Below are 15,659 nucleotides of genomic sequence, written 5' to 3' on the forward strand. Positions count from 1 at the left end.
GTTCAGCACATCTTAAAAACACATATAACATAGAGAAATGCCAACATTTTCTCTGGAAGGGCTTCTTAGTAATCTTTTTCCAGATGAACATAAAGAACCAGAAATGAAGAACATTGTCCCTAATGCTCAGGAACAAAATTGGTCCAGTGATAGCCCCCCACCCCCACCCTTACTAACTAGGAATTTGTGCTAAGTACTAGTCAGAGAAACAAAGATGGGGAAATCAAGCAGCCACCACTTGGAAGTTCACTGTTTACTCAGAGATAAGGTATGAGAATGGAGTAACAGTGGACAAGGAACAATCTATTTCTTATCTGCAAGAAACAAAAAACTAAATTTATATATTTTAGTACTGCTGAGAAGAAGCCAAAATAAAACCTGACATCCACCATGCACCAGCTCTTTATTATCTTCAAAAAGGCAGAAATCTGGTCCACCAATCACAGTTTCCACTGAAGAATTTGTATATGTGATGCAGGGTGAGAGGAGGAAGAGTTCTGACTGGAAATTTCAGTAGACTATGAGAAATGGATGTGGTTGTTGAACCACAGAAAGCTTCTAAAAGAACATTTAGCGATGAAGGGAAGCAATGATTGCAAGCCTGCACATGCTGTAAGCTCTGCTGACTTCTGCCTGGTAAGACAGGGCTTAAATGTCCAAGGATGCAAATTTAGCAGGGACTCATGAATTTTTCCTCACCCAAAAGTACACTAAAAGAAAGGATGTATTTTTCACTTCCAAAGTTATTAAAGTTCCTCTTCCCTAAAAATGCATTCTAATAATGTATTTATAATGAACGTCAGTATATTTTATAGTAGACACTTAGTGATAGTCATCATCTTTGAAGAGATAAAAGCCATCATTTATTCATCATGATTATGACATTCCCCAGTGAAAAGCCACTTGGTATACTGGCTGCAGTTCTATGTATTTGTGAATAACAGTAGAAAAACATTGAACTGAACATGCATAACTTCAGACTTACCAGAATGGTTGCGGAAACACTTGTTTGGGTTACTATTAGTGATCCCATTTGTTAGAGTAGGGTATGGAGCAAGGTTGTAAATTTAAAAGGGGGTTCATACCAGGGCAATTTATGTTTTAAAATCTGCACTGAAGAAAGTTATGTAATTAAGTACACCAGGGAAATCTGCATTTTTTTTTTTAAAGTATATTTACGAAAGCTCAAGTATGTCAGAGAAAAGTGAACAACAGATGCAGTTTTTCATTTTAAAAATTTTCACAAACCTTTTAAAAATCAGTAAAACAAAGAAACAGACCAGAAAACTGCCTAATTAATTTGGATAGGAAAATGTATGAAATTTATATAGATTTGCTCATCGTAGCATGACAACTCCGGCAGCACAACTCCTTTCTGTAACAGCATTAAAAGCTGCAGGTCATGGTGCCTCCTTTCTCTACCAAACCTCCAGGAAGGGGAATTGTTATTGTGCATAAGGGTTGTGATATATATATATGAATAATAACATAGTATATGCAGGGACAAGGTGTATCATCTTGTGCAGTGGTGATAAAATAGTATGGTTCCACCGTTTTCTTTATACTCTGATGACATCAGATAAGGATTTTTTGGTCTTGAAATGCAGGGATAAATGCCTAAAACCAATAAATAAATATTGAGGATGATTAAATAAATTTATAAACCTACCCCACCCACCCAATACGGAATTCATGAGACCTTGTCAAATGTTTAGACTGGCACTACCTGTGTAATGTGTATTTATTTTGTTTGTTTTTGCAATGGCAGTATTACCCAGCATGGTTAGAGTTTAACTAGTTTCCTCAATAGATTCTAAAATCATTATTTTAAGGTCACTTTATACAAAGCAAAACAAAAAATCAGGAGTTTGATTTGAGAAAAGTTCACTCTGCCCTCCCCCTCCATGTAGGACTTCTATATCAGGAGAGCACAAGCTGAAAAACTGATAGATATTTGCTGATCTTTTGACATTTCATCAGATTTAGCAATAATTCCTTTTCCAAAGCAATAATGTCATTGCTAGATTTGAAGTATATATTGAGAACTCTCTCAGTGCTGCCATTCAGTCTGATCTGATAGGAAGAGGAGTGAATACATTACCTTTGGGACTGCGGAAGAAGCCTGACAAATGAGTTGGATTAGTCATGTGTGTAGTATCACTGATCACCTGTTCTGGGGAAAGAGTAGATGGAAGGAAGAGTGGCTTTAGTTCTCCTTTGGCCCCTCTTTGATCAAATGATTGCAGGCTTAACCCAGTGAGATGCATGCGTTATATTGATTTGTGCATGCATTCTTCTGTAAAGAAAGGATAATTATATCACAAAACAGAAAGGTGAGATAGCTATAAAAATATCGAACATCTCCTTGCACTGAGTTAAGGATATGCTTATTCCAAACATTTCTACTCGCATGGAGAAAATTGACATTGGGAAGACTTTTCCAGTCTTGTGTAAATTCCTTCAAGAAATTTGGAGTACAGACAGAAGCATCCACAGTAGGGTCAAGGGGAACTAAATGACGAAAGCAGCACCATGCCAACGCAATGCCAGGTCCACTACTTTTGTAGTGTGTTGTAACATCACATACATGCACAAAAGGACTGCTCCTTCTGGCACAATGCTTATGGCACAATGCTGTTTTCATTATTTTGACAAAAGTCTGGATCCTGCAGATCTCTTTGGGTAGAGCTCTCTTGACTCAAAAACCTGTTCTTCAGTCATTCAGTCACTTCTGAATCTCATCATTTTGCCAGAATTGTCTTAACGACTTCTTTGAGTTCTTGTAAGCTCTTGCTTGTGTCATAAGTAATAACATCTAGCCACCTTGTCTCTGTCAGCCTTTTATTGCCTTCATTTTTTCAAGGACCAGGTCTCCTCCCATTATTCTTATTTTCACATTATGTGTCTTAATTTATTTAAGTTTTAGCTTTGTTATTAGTGCTTCTAGCGACCAGTCTAGTTTTACTGCATCTAGTATTGAATTATTTGTTCTTATTGCAGTCTAAGGTATTCTGAACAATCTTCTCTAGCACCATAATTCAAAAGCATCTGGTGTCTAGTTTTCACAGCCATATCTTACAACTGAAAAACTCTAGCCTGAACAAAACATAGCTCTATCGATATTATGCACATTAATACTTGTAGAGATCTCTCACAGTCAGTAGCAAACATCCATTCCTGTGAACTTTTGAGCCTAGGAAGATAGTCTTATCAATTCACAGACTGGCTTTTTACTTTCTTGTTTTTCTTCAACAAGAGATTCCTTAAGAGTTCTTTATTTCCAGCCATCAAAGTGGTATCATCAGCATATCTGAGACTGTTCATGTTTCTCCTAGCAATTTTAATTCCAATTTCAATTTCTTCAAGTCCAGCATTTCTCATGATATATTCTGCATATAAGTTAAATAAATAAGGTAGATCTTGATGCGCTCCTTTCCTATTTTGAGCCATTTAATTACTCCCTATTTTGTTTTCTATGTCACTTCTTAGTCATTGCATAAATCCTAGGCAAATGATCTCAGGTGCATCTGCAACTTGTACATCTAGCAGCTTTCAGTCCCTCAATTATTGAAGTCTGCATTGCAAAATCATGAGCATTATCTTACTGGCGTGTAAGGTAAGTGTAATTGTTTAAGTGTATGAGCATTCTTTAGTCATTTTTTGGTATTGGAATATAAAGTTATCTTTTCCAGTCCCTTGGCCATCTGCTTAAAAATGCAAGTAGCACTTTTATCTGCATCTTCTTGCAAATGTTTGGTGGGTATTTCATCAACTCTTGCAGCTTCATTGTTATTTTTTTCTAGGGCCCATTTAACTTCACTTTTCAGAATGTCTGCTTTTAGCTCAGTGCTCAAACTTTCATACATATAATTGATTTTGGGCCTGCTATTATTTTTTATTTGAACAACTCTTCATATATTTTGTGTCACATATTGTGTCATCTCTCTTTTATATTTTCTTTCTCTGGTAGATATTTGCCTTTTTTGTCTTCTATTGTGCCCATTTTTGCATATTGTTTACTCTGATTTCTAAAATAAGTATCTTGTCTTCCACAATTATCTTCAGTTTGTTTATTTAGTTATAAATTCTTATCTCTTACTGCTCTTCTGTGAAATTCAGCACTTACAGTACACATTTTCTTCTGTATCCTTTGGCTTTTCCTTTCTGCTTCTATTAAGCTGTTCAACAGACAGCCATTTTGCTTTCTTTTCCTTTTTGCACTTCAGGATAATTTTGTTTGCTTCATCTTTAATAATGTCATGAATTTCAGTCCAAACTTCGTCAGGGAATTTTATCAGATCTAATCTATTAAATATGTTATTTACTTTTCCAAATATAATAATATGGAATATTGCTGAGCTTGTATCTTCTTGATCTGATACTATGTTTTGTTTAGCTTAAGTTATAATTTTACAAGGTGTTTACTATCTTAGCTGCAGTCAGCACTAGCGCTTGTTTTTGCTTACTCAATAGAGCTTCCCTATTGCTTCCCTGTTGCTTACACAATAGATACTCAGTTTGATTTTGGTTGTCCATCTGGTGATACCTATGTATAGAGTTGTCTTTAGTTTCTTGAAGAAGGTATTTGCTATAAACATTTAATTTTCCTAGTATATTTTTTCCCACATACAGTTTTGGTTTTTTTTTTTAATGAAAAACAGAATTTCTTTCCAAGCTAAATCAGGACAGCTCTTGTTAACAGTATTTTCCCATCCAAGAAAGAGAATGTGTATGGGAATCTATACAGAGAACTGTGTGTGTGTATGTGTTTTAGTTGTCACTAAGTGTTTTTCAAGGTTTTATCAAGCTTCCTATGGTACTATTTCCTTTGGATTGCTTTTGGGACTTAGCATGTTTATTCTGTGCCAGATTCTGATTCCAGTTCTCACTGTCTAGAAAGTAGGATTGCCAAGATACTTGTTAAGTCATTAGAACCTAAATATGAAGTCAGTATGAGAAAATTCGTTTCTATGGTAATAATGAGAAAAGCAGATTTTGTACTTCTTTTATTTCATTAGCAAAGTTTGTGGAGATCTGATCATCCAAGAAATAAGGAGGAGATATTTTTAAATAACCTATTATTCTCTGTTTTACACTTAGCATGTATTGATATTCTGATGTACACCGATGTGGAATTATAACAGTCATTCAAATTGTAGATATCCTGGAATCATCATTATTAATGTGATGATTCCAGGTGTCTTCCTCTGGCAGAAAAAAGTTTGGTATTCAGCACCATTCAGATGGCATTCCATGCAGAACCTCAGTTATCTTAGATTGGAGAGGAATGTGCATGTTAATCTTTTTTTGGGGGTGGGTTTCTTTGTGAGTTTTTGTATCCTGTCTCCTGTTTTTGGAAGATGGGAATTTCACACATCCACCATCCCAAATAGAATGCAGTCCAGCTGTGAGTGCTGAGATGTGACTATGATTAATATGTCAACCTAGTGTCATCTTTGGAACTAATTAGTGTAGAACATATGCTAGTGATTACAGGTGCAGCCATCCAGTATGGGTGTTCAGTTGCACACATTGGTGTAATACACATTTGTGTATTCAGTTCATTTTCAGAAGAGAATAGTAAATGACAGATTAGCATTTTCCATTAAAATAAATGAAGATATTGCAATAGTAAAACCCAGAGAATGCATCGGAGCTTGTGTCCTTTCAGAGTCGTCCTTGGAAGAAAATTCTTTCAGGTAACAAGGCTAGAGAATCAGAATTTCAGCTGGTAATTCTTCCAACAGCATTTTACTAAGCAGTTCAGTTAGCAATTGCTCACATGCAAATACTTGCTCTGAAGTCAGAATAATTGATTGGCATCCCATCTCTGCAGGATTGGGTTGATGTCCTGTCAGTTGAAGGCTTTAATTTTAATCATACAGTCTATTTGCAGGAAGTACATAAACTCCAAATATATTTCAAAGTCCTGTCAGTAATGGGATCCCAGACTATTGGAACCGATGAGCATACATGCTGATTTGCTGATCTTCCTTGATCACTGAATTAATGTCAAACAATTTAAATTCTGGGGCACAACTGCTGCCTTGCTTCCATTTGGAATTTTTGTTAAGAGTAATGACAACCTTAAAGGAGTTAAATCATCTGTGTTGCTGTTTTTCTGCACATTTTCATTACTATTTTCTTATGGGATTTATAGAATTTCGCCAACATGAAATGGCATTATTTCCTATTGAACACATCATCTTCTTACTTGCACAGTAACCTTTTCTTTAGAACAATGTATTTACTTAATTTTGTTCCTTCAAGTCAGCTTGACTCCTGGCAACTGCCTGGGCAAATCCCTGCAGTTTTCTTCGTAATATTTTCAGAGGTAGTTAACCACTTCCTTCTTCTTAGGGCTGAGAGTGACTGGCTCAAAGTCATCCAACTTTTTGAGTCTGGATGGGGCAGAACAGACTTTGGCTCAATCCTGACAAGCTGAGTAGCTATGGTTGGTTTGCCCCCCCCCCCTCCAAGGTCAGGGACATTTCTATCGTTGGTCTTGGATGGAGTAGCACTTCTCCATTCTAGACTGGTGTGCAACTTGGGGTGAATAAAACAAAAATAAACAATTAGCGTATCAACGAAAAGGAGTGAGGAAGAAACTGTGCTACAACTTCTTTCTTATTTGAACCAAAATGTTCCTCTGACTCAAACATGATTGAGCAAAATATGTAACTAGTGAAAAGAAGTTTAATGGTCAGTGGCTGTTAGTACTAGATATATAATCTAACAAGCTATTTTTATTCCCACAGATTGCCTGTCAAGATGTAATATTTTGGGGAGGTATAAGAAAACGAGCATGGAGCTGAAAAAAGGGAGAATGGTAAATATTTAAAAAATAATGAAAAAGTGTTGAAGTATTATCTTTACCTGCCTTCAAAGATAGAACTAATTCAAGTATGTTTGTCCTCAAACTAGCTGCAATTTTCTTTTCCTTCTGTGATCATTCTTAATTTTCTTTTTATGCATTCCTTTTTTTCTCTCAAAAATTATAAATATTTCTAAAAATGAATAAGAGTACATTTTTTTTAAATGCAGTTCATTTCACTTTTTCATATGTGTACTCATAACGTTTGCTCCAATTTCTATTAGCCTATGAATTAAGATGTTGAAAAGTAATTCTTTGTACAGCTTTCTTAACATTTACACTTTGGTATTAAAATGACCATGATACACATTTTATGGAGTTTCTCTAATATGCAGTTTATTGTGTATAGATTTTGAACTAAAAACTATAATGCAAAAATTCTTCCAATTAGCATAAATTAGTTTAAAACTATGTGTCTGACTAAAATTTTCCCCATCTCTACTTGTAAATGCCATGATTGTAGAATAGTTTGTTTTCTCCCCCATTCAATTTAAAACAAACAAACAAAAAACCCCACTTTTTTCAGTCTCATTTTTCTTACTAATTCAAGTAAAATTTTGGTATATCCTTATCAAAACCAAACCAAATGAAATTCTCACCGCTTTGCATATTCAACAGACATAGCTATGGTTCTCCTTTAAGAACCATGTTATAGGTTAAAATAAATAGACAGACAGACAGACAGCATTGCAATCTCCATTTGCTCTTCAAGTCATTGTTGACTCCTGGTGACTGTCTGGACTAGTCTCTCCAGTTTCCTTGGCAAGGTTTTTCAGAAGTGGTTTGCCATTGCCTCCTTCCTAGGGTCGAGAGAGCATGACTGGCCCAAAGTCACCGAGCTGACTTTGAACCTAAGGCAGGACTAGAACTCACAGTCTCCCATGTTCTAGCCTTGTGCCTTAACCACTGCACCAAACTGGCTTTCTGAGAATAAAATACCTATTAAAAAAATACTTGGTGGTCTAGATTCAGCATAACAAACACGGCCAAATACACAAAACATTTTGACCAAAGCATCAGAGCCCTTCCTAAAAAAATAAAAGTATTGTGTGTGTGTATGTTTTAATTTGGTCCCAGTCTTTTGTTTTAAATGTTACATTCTCTCCTTTGTGTTCAAATTCTCATTACAATTTTGGAGGACTGGATATAGCAACCAGTAGCAATGAAGAGTAAAGCTGATCTATTTATAATTTAAATAAGTTGATGGGGGCATTAGTTGCGTTTGTCAATCCACATACATTTTGAAACCAATTCTCATTTCTTATTACTTTATTTTTTACAGGAAACACATGCCTCACTGTATGTATCTGTTTATCAGCCCAACCCCAAATCAGCTTTGTTTGGCAATAGTGGCCTCTTTCCTAAACACAGATGATGGAAATTGCCAAAACTGTGAGTGAGAAAAAAACTCATCAACTCTAAGATATTACAAGTCTTAACCTATGAAAGACGGTGTAGGACAATATGTGTATTTTTGATATTTCATATTTTGAGGGGTTATGGATTGTAGGACTGCCCAGCATACCATACCTGTGTCAGTGATAGTGACATGCATGTGAACATAACACAGATGTATATTTTATTTCATTCTTCTAACTCAGACATTTTCCAGAGCAGTCTGTTTTATATTCACAGTCATCAGTCCATAGCAAAAATCCCAAACCTGTGAAAGAGCAATCTGATGTGGATTTTACCTCCTGCTACACTAATTATAATCCTATGAAAATGTTCCTCACTCTCACAGATGAACAGCTGAAAAATGGCACGCATGATATGCTCTTACAAGATTTCTGTCATAGGTAGTATGCTCTTGATGTAGCTTCCTTGTGAAAAACAATGTTACTCTATTTTCATTCACAGTTGCAGCTGTTCAATTTTTCTTAAAAATACTTCTTCAGCTTCCTGTCTTTTGACATTGATAGTAAGTTGAATGTGCTAAAATCTTGAAAGCTGACTACATGTCCCATGCTGTGATTTCTGGCTTCCTGCATATGGTAGCATAGTATCACAAACTGTGAATTCATGAAAGAATAGAATTACTTTCGACTTCTCCCCAAGTTTCATAGCAGCTTCACAAACATCTGTGTCTAAAGGTCTTGGCCATACCAAATCTGCAGCTGTTCAGTGGAAATCTGCTGAAATAATAAAATGGTGGGGAACATAATATCAGAATCAAGATTCCTAATCACTTTCCTCAAGCAACTGTAACTGTGGAGCTTTACTATGATTCATTTCATGCTTCCATGGTGTAACATAACATGTGTCAGAATGATTGACACTGAAACTCCATATGTACTGATCACAACCTTTTCACAGTTATGCTTTGAGATAATACTTGTAAAATGTGAAACATTTCAGTCTTGCTTTCTGGTTTCTGGAAGTGGAACCTGAGAAATGAAATTTTTCCCCTGGTTCATTCCTAAGCTCTAGGAAAGAGGCTTTGCCTAGGCTTTGACATACTTTTATTTAAGAATTCATGGCAACTGATGGCAGCTGGACCTGATCTTTCTCTGCTTTCCCTACAAAGTACAACTATAAAATATAAGTTCATTTGATTGAAGTAACCTGGTTTTGTATATTATCATTAGAAAAATCAGTTCAACATATCTAGTAGTTAAGAGGTGTGCATTGGACAAGTAGTTATCAGTACAGTGTTTGAAAAGGAATCACACATACTTTGTGGAGAGTCTCAACTGAGATGCTAAAACCTGTGGTGATCAGAACTAATGTTTTGTGATAAATTGCTGACAATTGTAAACACTTTCTGTGACTTGGTCTTAATGGGTCTGTTATAGGAATAAAGGGATATAGTTCAATTAAAACACCCTATGCCATAATATCAGATTAGAGTTTGAGGAGCTGGTGCTGCAGACTGTGTCTGATTTGACACTGACAATTCTTTAGAAACTTAACAAACTTCATCTTGTTAAGAAATTGTATTAGTAAGATCATGGTTAAGCACATGGTTTTAAGTGCACCAGACACTATTTTATATTTTTCCTGATTTCTAGTTTGTAATGAGATTTCATTGTTAGATGAACTATTGCTAGTATTTCTTGAGTTTGCTGCAATGAATAACCTCAGTTACAAAATTGCTATGCTTTCCCTTCTTTGCACAGATAAATAACAGACAAGGTGAAATAACGAGTGTTGAACTTCTCTAATCCTCATGCTGTGGAAAATCATATTTGTCGGGGCTGTAAGGAAAAGGAAACCACTTAAAAAAATCTAGATAAGTTGCACTATTTTAGCAGTTGCTACAGGATGCTTTGCCTTCTGTTCACACATAATCCTATTTCCTTCCTCCATACTGTTTTCAAATATCAAAAACATATCCCATCTTTGATAATGGGGCAGTGAACCAGAAATAATAGCAATTAGTTTAATATTTTAACAGAGCAAGCTTAAGCTTAGGTTGGAGTGCTCTGACATGTACAATTACACTGCTGGCTATAGCCAGTGTAACAAAAATGAGGACAAAGAGATATTTGTCCTCTTTATTTTTTGTGAAATTATTTCTTTGTGTGTTTTTGGAGAAAGCTACTCTCTGGTGCAGGCAGATTGAAGGGACACAGACCAAACAGCTAGTGTACATTCTTACTCAGTTCAGGGGTGTGGTAGTAAACCAGAGGGAGCTTTGGATCCATTAGAATCTTAGCCATTCTGGCCAGACCCACCTCTGGCCCATCTGTGGGAGCTTTCTGGGGACTGGAATTTCCTGACTTCAGAAAAAACTAATCTCAGCATCTGTCAAGGAAAAAGGATCTGATACCAGATTCCCTCCTCTGAGGATAGGATTTCCTTTCTGACCACAAAGGCAGAAACCATTGTATGTAATGGTCCCTAGGATACCACCCTATACTGGGACCATATGTTTGTTTGCTCATAACATCTCCATCTTGTTCTTTAATACAAGCTTTACTAAGATAAATTTACATTTTTGACATCTTGTGTTGTCATGTTCAAGTTCTAAGCCATGTGTGACTCCAAGAAATATTTCAAAATGTCTTTATCCTATATTGCTGGTCATTATTAGACTTAATGATATAGCATTTCTTTGAATCATTCCAAATTAATAATTTTATCAAATCCAATTTTAATTTTAACCCCTTCCAGATACTTCACAAAAATTAGGGGGAGCTCCTACCAACGGGTATATGGCTGTAACTAGAAACATTGCTCAGAAACTTCATGACAGCTTTGATAGCAGAGGTTTATCTGGAGTCCTGAGATGGTAGCAAGATATCTAATCACAAGATACATATCACAAGAATTAGATATAAAGAGATTAAAATTAAATTCAGGCCTAAAATTGTATCAACCACTATAAGGCTTCATTTTTATATTACAAAATAATTGCTGAGGGATGCATAAGCTAACAAACCTATAGCCAGTAAAAATAGTTGCTGGAGATAGAAATCCTTTGAGACATATCTCATCTTATGTGACCCTGACCAATAATGTTGCCTTTTGGGGGTTAAACCTTGTATTAGACACACACCCATGATGATCCTAGCCTTTAAGAAGCTGTCTTGCCTCTGTATGTACATGATACTTCATCTGCATAACTTCACTCTAAGGTCTAATTTTTGATTATTCCATTGTTGAACACAGCCTTCTTCAACTGCTACCTCCCAATATTGAACTATAGCTTCCAGGGCTTCCTTTCTCATAATACAATGAATATATAGAATTAAGTTGTGTAAAGGAGTATAGAAATTCACAAAATACAATCTACAGATGGCTTTTTAACTAAATAGAAACTTTTTGTTAAATAAAGCTAAAATACCCAATGCTGAAATTTGTCAACAGTAGTGATTAGAAGCAAAATCAGGGCAGCATTCCTCATCCAGATTTTGGGGATAACGATTCCTAATACAGGCATGCCTTTGGGATTCTAAGAAATTGCACTGTAAAAGAAGAGCCGTGTTAGTCCATGCCAACAAAAAATAAGGGGTCAGTTAGCACCTTTCCCTATTAACAAATGTTATTAAAGGCATAAGCTTTTGTAAGCTGCAGCTCACTTCATCAGGCACAAATTTTAATAAAAAATGTCTTAGTCATAAAATGGGCTACCAGACTCCTGATTTTGAGAAGTTACATTCTCAGTAGATTGGGAAAAACTGGTCTAGTAGTATTACAGTCTGTCACCTTTGGGTCATTGTATATTGTAGATGTATATAGATCAGTATCAGTGTTCAGCTATCCATAAAACATGGGCATCCACAAGGGGAGCAAGTGATGTCACTCATGCCATGACATCATCATGCAAAAGATGTAATTTGCATCAGTCACAGTTTCTGTTTTTTATGGTGTTATGGTTTTTGTAATTTTACTGTGGTTGTGAGTTGCCCAGAGTTATGCTCAGATGGGCCTAATCCAGCAGACATTTCAAGCCTGATTGATTTCAATACGAGAGTCCTAAAAAGGTATCTCTCATCTTTGCTGAAATCAGTTGGACTTAACTTTGGCTGGAACAAATTATCATTATAGTATTTTGCTCTGATGTACATAGTATATTAAATGATAAACAACAAATCTGATAATGTCCAGGTACTGGTAGAGATTTATGATATCATCTGCTTTAATTATGTAACTTTAGCAAACTATTTATTTATTATAGTAAAATAATCAAAATGTATTGAAAGAAACTAACAGTATTCATTTTGACCATCAGCCTCCAGTGTAAAAGTAAAAATTGTTTCCTTCTAATTAACAGGCTTAAATATGCCACTTGGCATAACTGTTAAATATTCTGTACCATACAGCATTCCTGTTTTCAATTTAGGTCAAACTATCAGGACGATGAAAAGAATCGAAGATGGAAGATGAGATGCTCTATTTCACACATACGCCCTCTAGAAGGGCTGGCAAAGGCAACCACTTAAATTAAGCACAGGTCATCAGACAAGATATTTAATCTATTCCTAAGACAGACAACTTCCACAGCTGAAATCCCTATGGCCTTTAAAGCAACACAATGAACTACTTTGTCGTGTACTCCTGTCAAGTCACGTTAGGTTCCTTGGTTTTTAGAAGTGATATTTCATGTACTCTTATGAGCAAATTGCTCAGAGCAAGGAAAAGTGTTTTGGTTTATTTATGACCTAGTAACCTTAAATAAAGAAAAAGAAGAAGTTTCAGCCCATGTGAATGTTCTCAGAAGCCTGAAGATATGAAATGTACATAAAATAAATCTGGCATTTGTAGCACAGACTAGCAAAGGCACACATGGCCAATCCACAGGGTTTCTTTAAAAAAAGAAGATGGAAACCAGATGATGGAAGAAGAAGGGGAGAAAGTCACTCTTAACTAATAAATAATGTAAAATGCAGACTATAGAACTGAAAGTTTAGAAGAGAGCACAGATTTTCAGATTGCAGTCAAGGTGAGAAATAAACAGAAGAATGGATGGTAGTACTGAGCTTTCAAATATGTTATTAGTAAAAAGAGAAAAAAATGGAAACAAAAAGCAGCCAGCTTTATTGTTAGGAGATAGAATCTCAGGGAACGACAACTAAGGAACTCATTTGCCTGGTTGATATCATGGAAGTAAAATAATAAACTGGGGGCGGGAGGAGTTACAGGAAGAAGAAAGTGACTGAAAAATAAATACAGAAAGGAAGGATATTATAGTGATATGTTAAATATGATTTATCATGAGTAAACCATGAACCATGGCTGCGAGAGCTGGACCCTAAGGAAGGCTGAGAGAAGGAAGATAGATGCTTTTGAACTGTGGTGTTGGAGGAAAATTCTGAGAGTGCCTTGGACTGCAAGAAGATCAAACCAGTCCATCCTCCAGGAAATAAAGCCAGACTGCTCACTGGAGGGAATGATATTAAAGGCAAAACTGAAATACTTTGGTCACATAATGAGAAGACAGGACACCCTGGAGAAGAAGATGATGCTAGGGAGAGTGGAAGGCAAAAGGAAGAGGGGCCGACCAAGGGCAAGATGGATGAATGATATCCTAGAGGTGATGGACTCATCCCTGGGGGAGCTGGGGGTGTTGACGACCAACAGGAAGCTCTGGTGTGGGCTGGTCCATGAAGTCACAAAGAGTCGGAAGTGACTGAACAAATAAACAACAACAAAACCATAAATAACGCTGCATTCACCTGGATATTGGTGAATACATGCAGATACATTTAAAAATACACATAAAAATCAAAGTTTTGTCGATTTCTTCAGCTGATTAAAGTAGTCTTGGTAGTAACCAGAACAAGAGAAAAAAAAATGACCAGAAGCTCTCCAAAATCTCTTAGGGAAGGCAGTACTATTTTGTTTCATTTTGGATAAGAAACAAAAATTACAAAAATAACCTATGTTTCATTGGACACTTAAAATAAACAGGAAAGAATATGAAAAAATAAAATAATACAAATGAATAAACCAAGTATTTAAAAATGTCATGGCTATAGGTTTCTAAAATATCAGTAACTATTTGTAAAAATTAAATACATTTTATATAGTTCATCGTTCTTAAACTTGAGCTAAAAATGAATAGGACCATGGCTGACATAAATTACTGAATAAAATTATGTTTTGTATCCATATTACTAAGAGTCTATTTTGATTTATGTAGCTCATAAGACTGATACATAAATTCTATGCATAGATAACCCAAATTTTGAATATGGTACCAATCCATGTATGGATTGTTTCCAGATTGAGTTTAAATTTGTATCAGATTTACTTGTAAGGTACAAAGTTATTTCAGACATCGAAGCATATTCCCAGAACTTGGCTAGGCATTCTTCTATTGAAGGGATCAGACGACCTTTCCAGAAAGAGCCATGTAATGTCTTTGCAGCAGTTATATATAAAGCTAAATCAGTATACTTGAGAAGAAAAATGGTTTGGTAAAGTTTGTTAAGCATTTGTAGGTTGAAATGGGAATTCAGTTTTTAAGATTTGTTTCATTGTAGCGTAAATCATTTTCCGGAATTGTTGAGATTTACTGCAGTGCCAAACATGAAAAAACAAACTTCAGGAGACAAACCTGTTGGCTTCGAATTTACATTTGCCTTAGACATAATTAGGCAATAATAATAGTGCCAAATAAGTATTGTGAAAATGTATATACAAGAATAAATGCATGAGTATTATAAGACTTACAGTTTGGAGCCAGTTTTGTAAAAGTGTGATTTTTAAGACTGACCAATGGATTAAACTAAATATTTTATTTTGAGTTTACTTTGTAGAAAGTTTTGATTTATTTCATTTTAATAGGCTTTTTGTTCTGATGTAATATTTTTCTTCAGGGATTTGTGGATATTTTTCTCTGTATTCTTGTGCTTAAAGTCCCCAAATAAGGACAGTTTGTTTGTTTGTTTATTAAATTTATACACCGCCCATCTCACTATGGAAGTGACTATAGGTGGTTCTGGCAGTTTAAATTTTTTGATGCATTAAATATGGTGCAGCAGTGCTTTGTTGAAAATTCCTCAATAGATTGATTTGATGGAAAAGTCAACAGTCAAATGTGATGGAAACAGTGATTTTAAGCAGAATTAATCTACCAAACTGAAAGTATTGTCTTTTTTATTTTCCTCTACTTTAGACATTCAAGGATGGATACTGTGAAGTCTTTGGAATTCTGTTTCTTATGGTTGCTTCAGTGAACATTCAACGCTGTCGGTGAGTTTGGGATTAAAGTGAAAACCATCGACCGTTGATTGTACCCTCCAGCTAACCATTCTCCTCATTGCTTCATGCTTTCAGAATTTCATTGAAGATAGTCATAAAGCCAACACCCAAGATTATTTATTTTTGTCTTCCC

At 35.5% G+C, this 15,659-nt stretch overlaps 1 long non-coding RNA gene across 1 annotated transcript in view; it reads left to right on the forward strand.

Moving 5' to 3' along the window:
• Positions 1-13,521, forward strand: part of LOC134494903 (uncharacterized) — a 50,572-nt gene extending 37,051 nt beyond the window's left edge. Inside the window, exons 2-4 of the long non-coding RNA XR_010067722.1 lie at positions 6,759-6,829; positions 8,157-8,266; positions 12,663-13,521. This is a non-coding gene — a long non-coding RNA (uncharacterized LOC134494903). The remainder of the gene's footprint in view (positions 1-6,758; positions 6,830-8,156; positions 8,267-12,662) is intronic.
• The last annotated feature ends 2,138 nt before the right edge of the window (positions 13,522-15,659 follow it).

This window comes from Candoia aspera, chromosome 3 (genome assembly GCF_035149785.1).
Source record: "Candoia aspera isolate rCanAsp1 chromosome 3, rCanAsp1.hap2, whole genome shotgun sequence".
Classification (NCBI taxonomy): Eukaryota; Metazoa; Chordata; class Lepidosauria; order Squamata; family Boidae; genus Candoia; species Candoia aspera.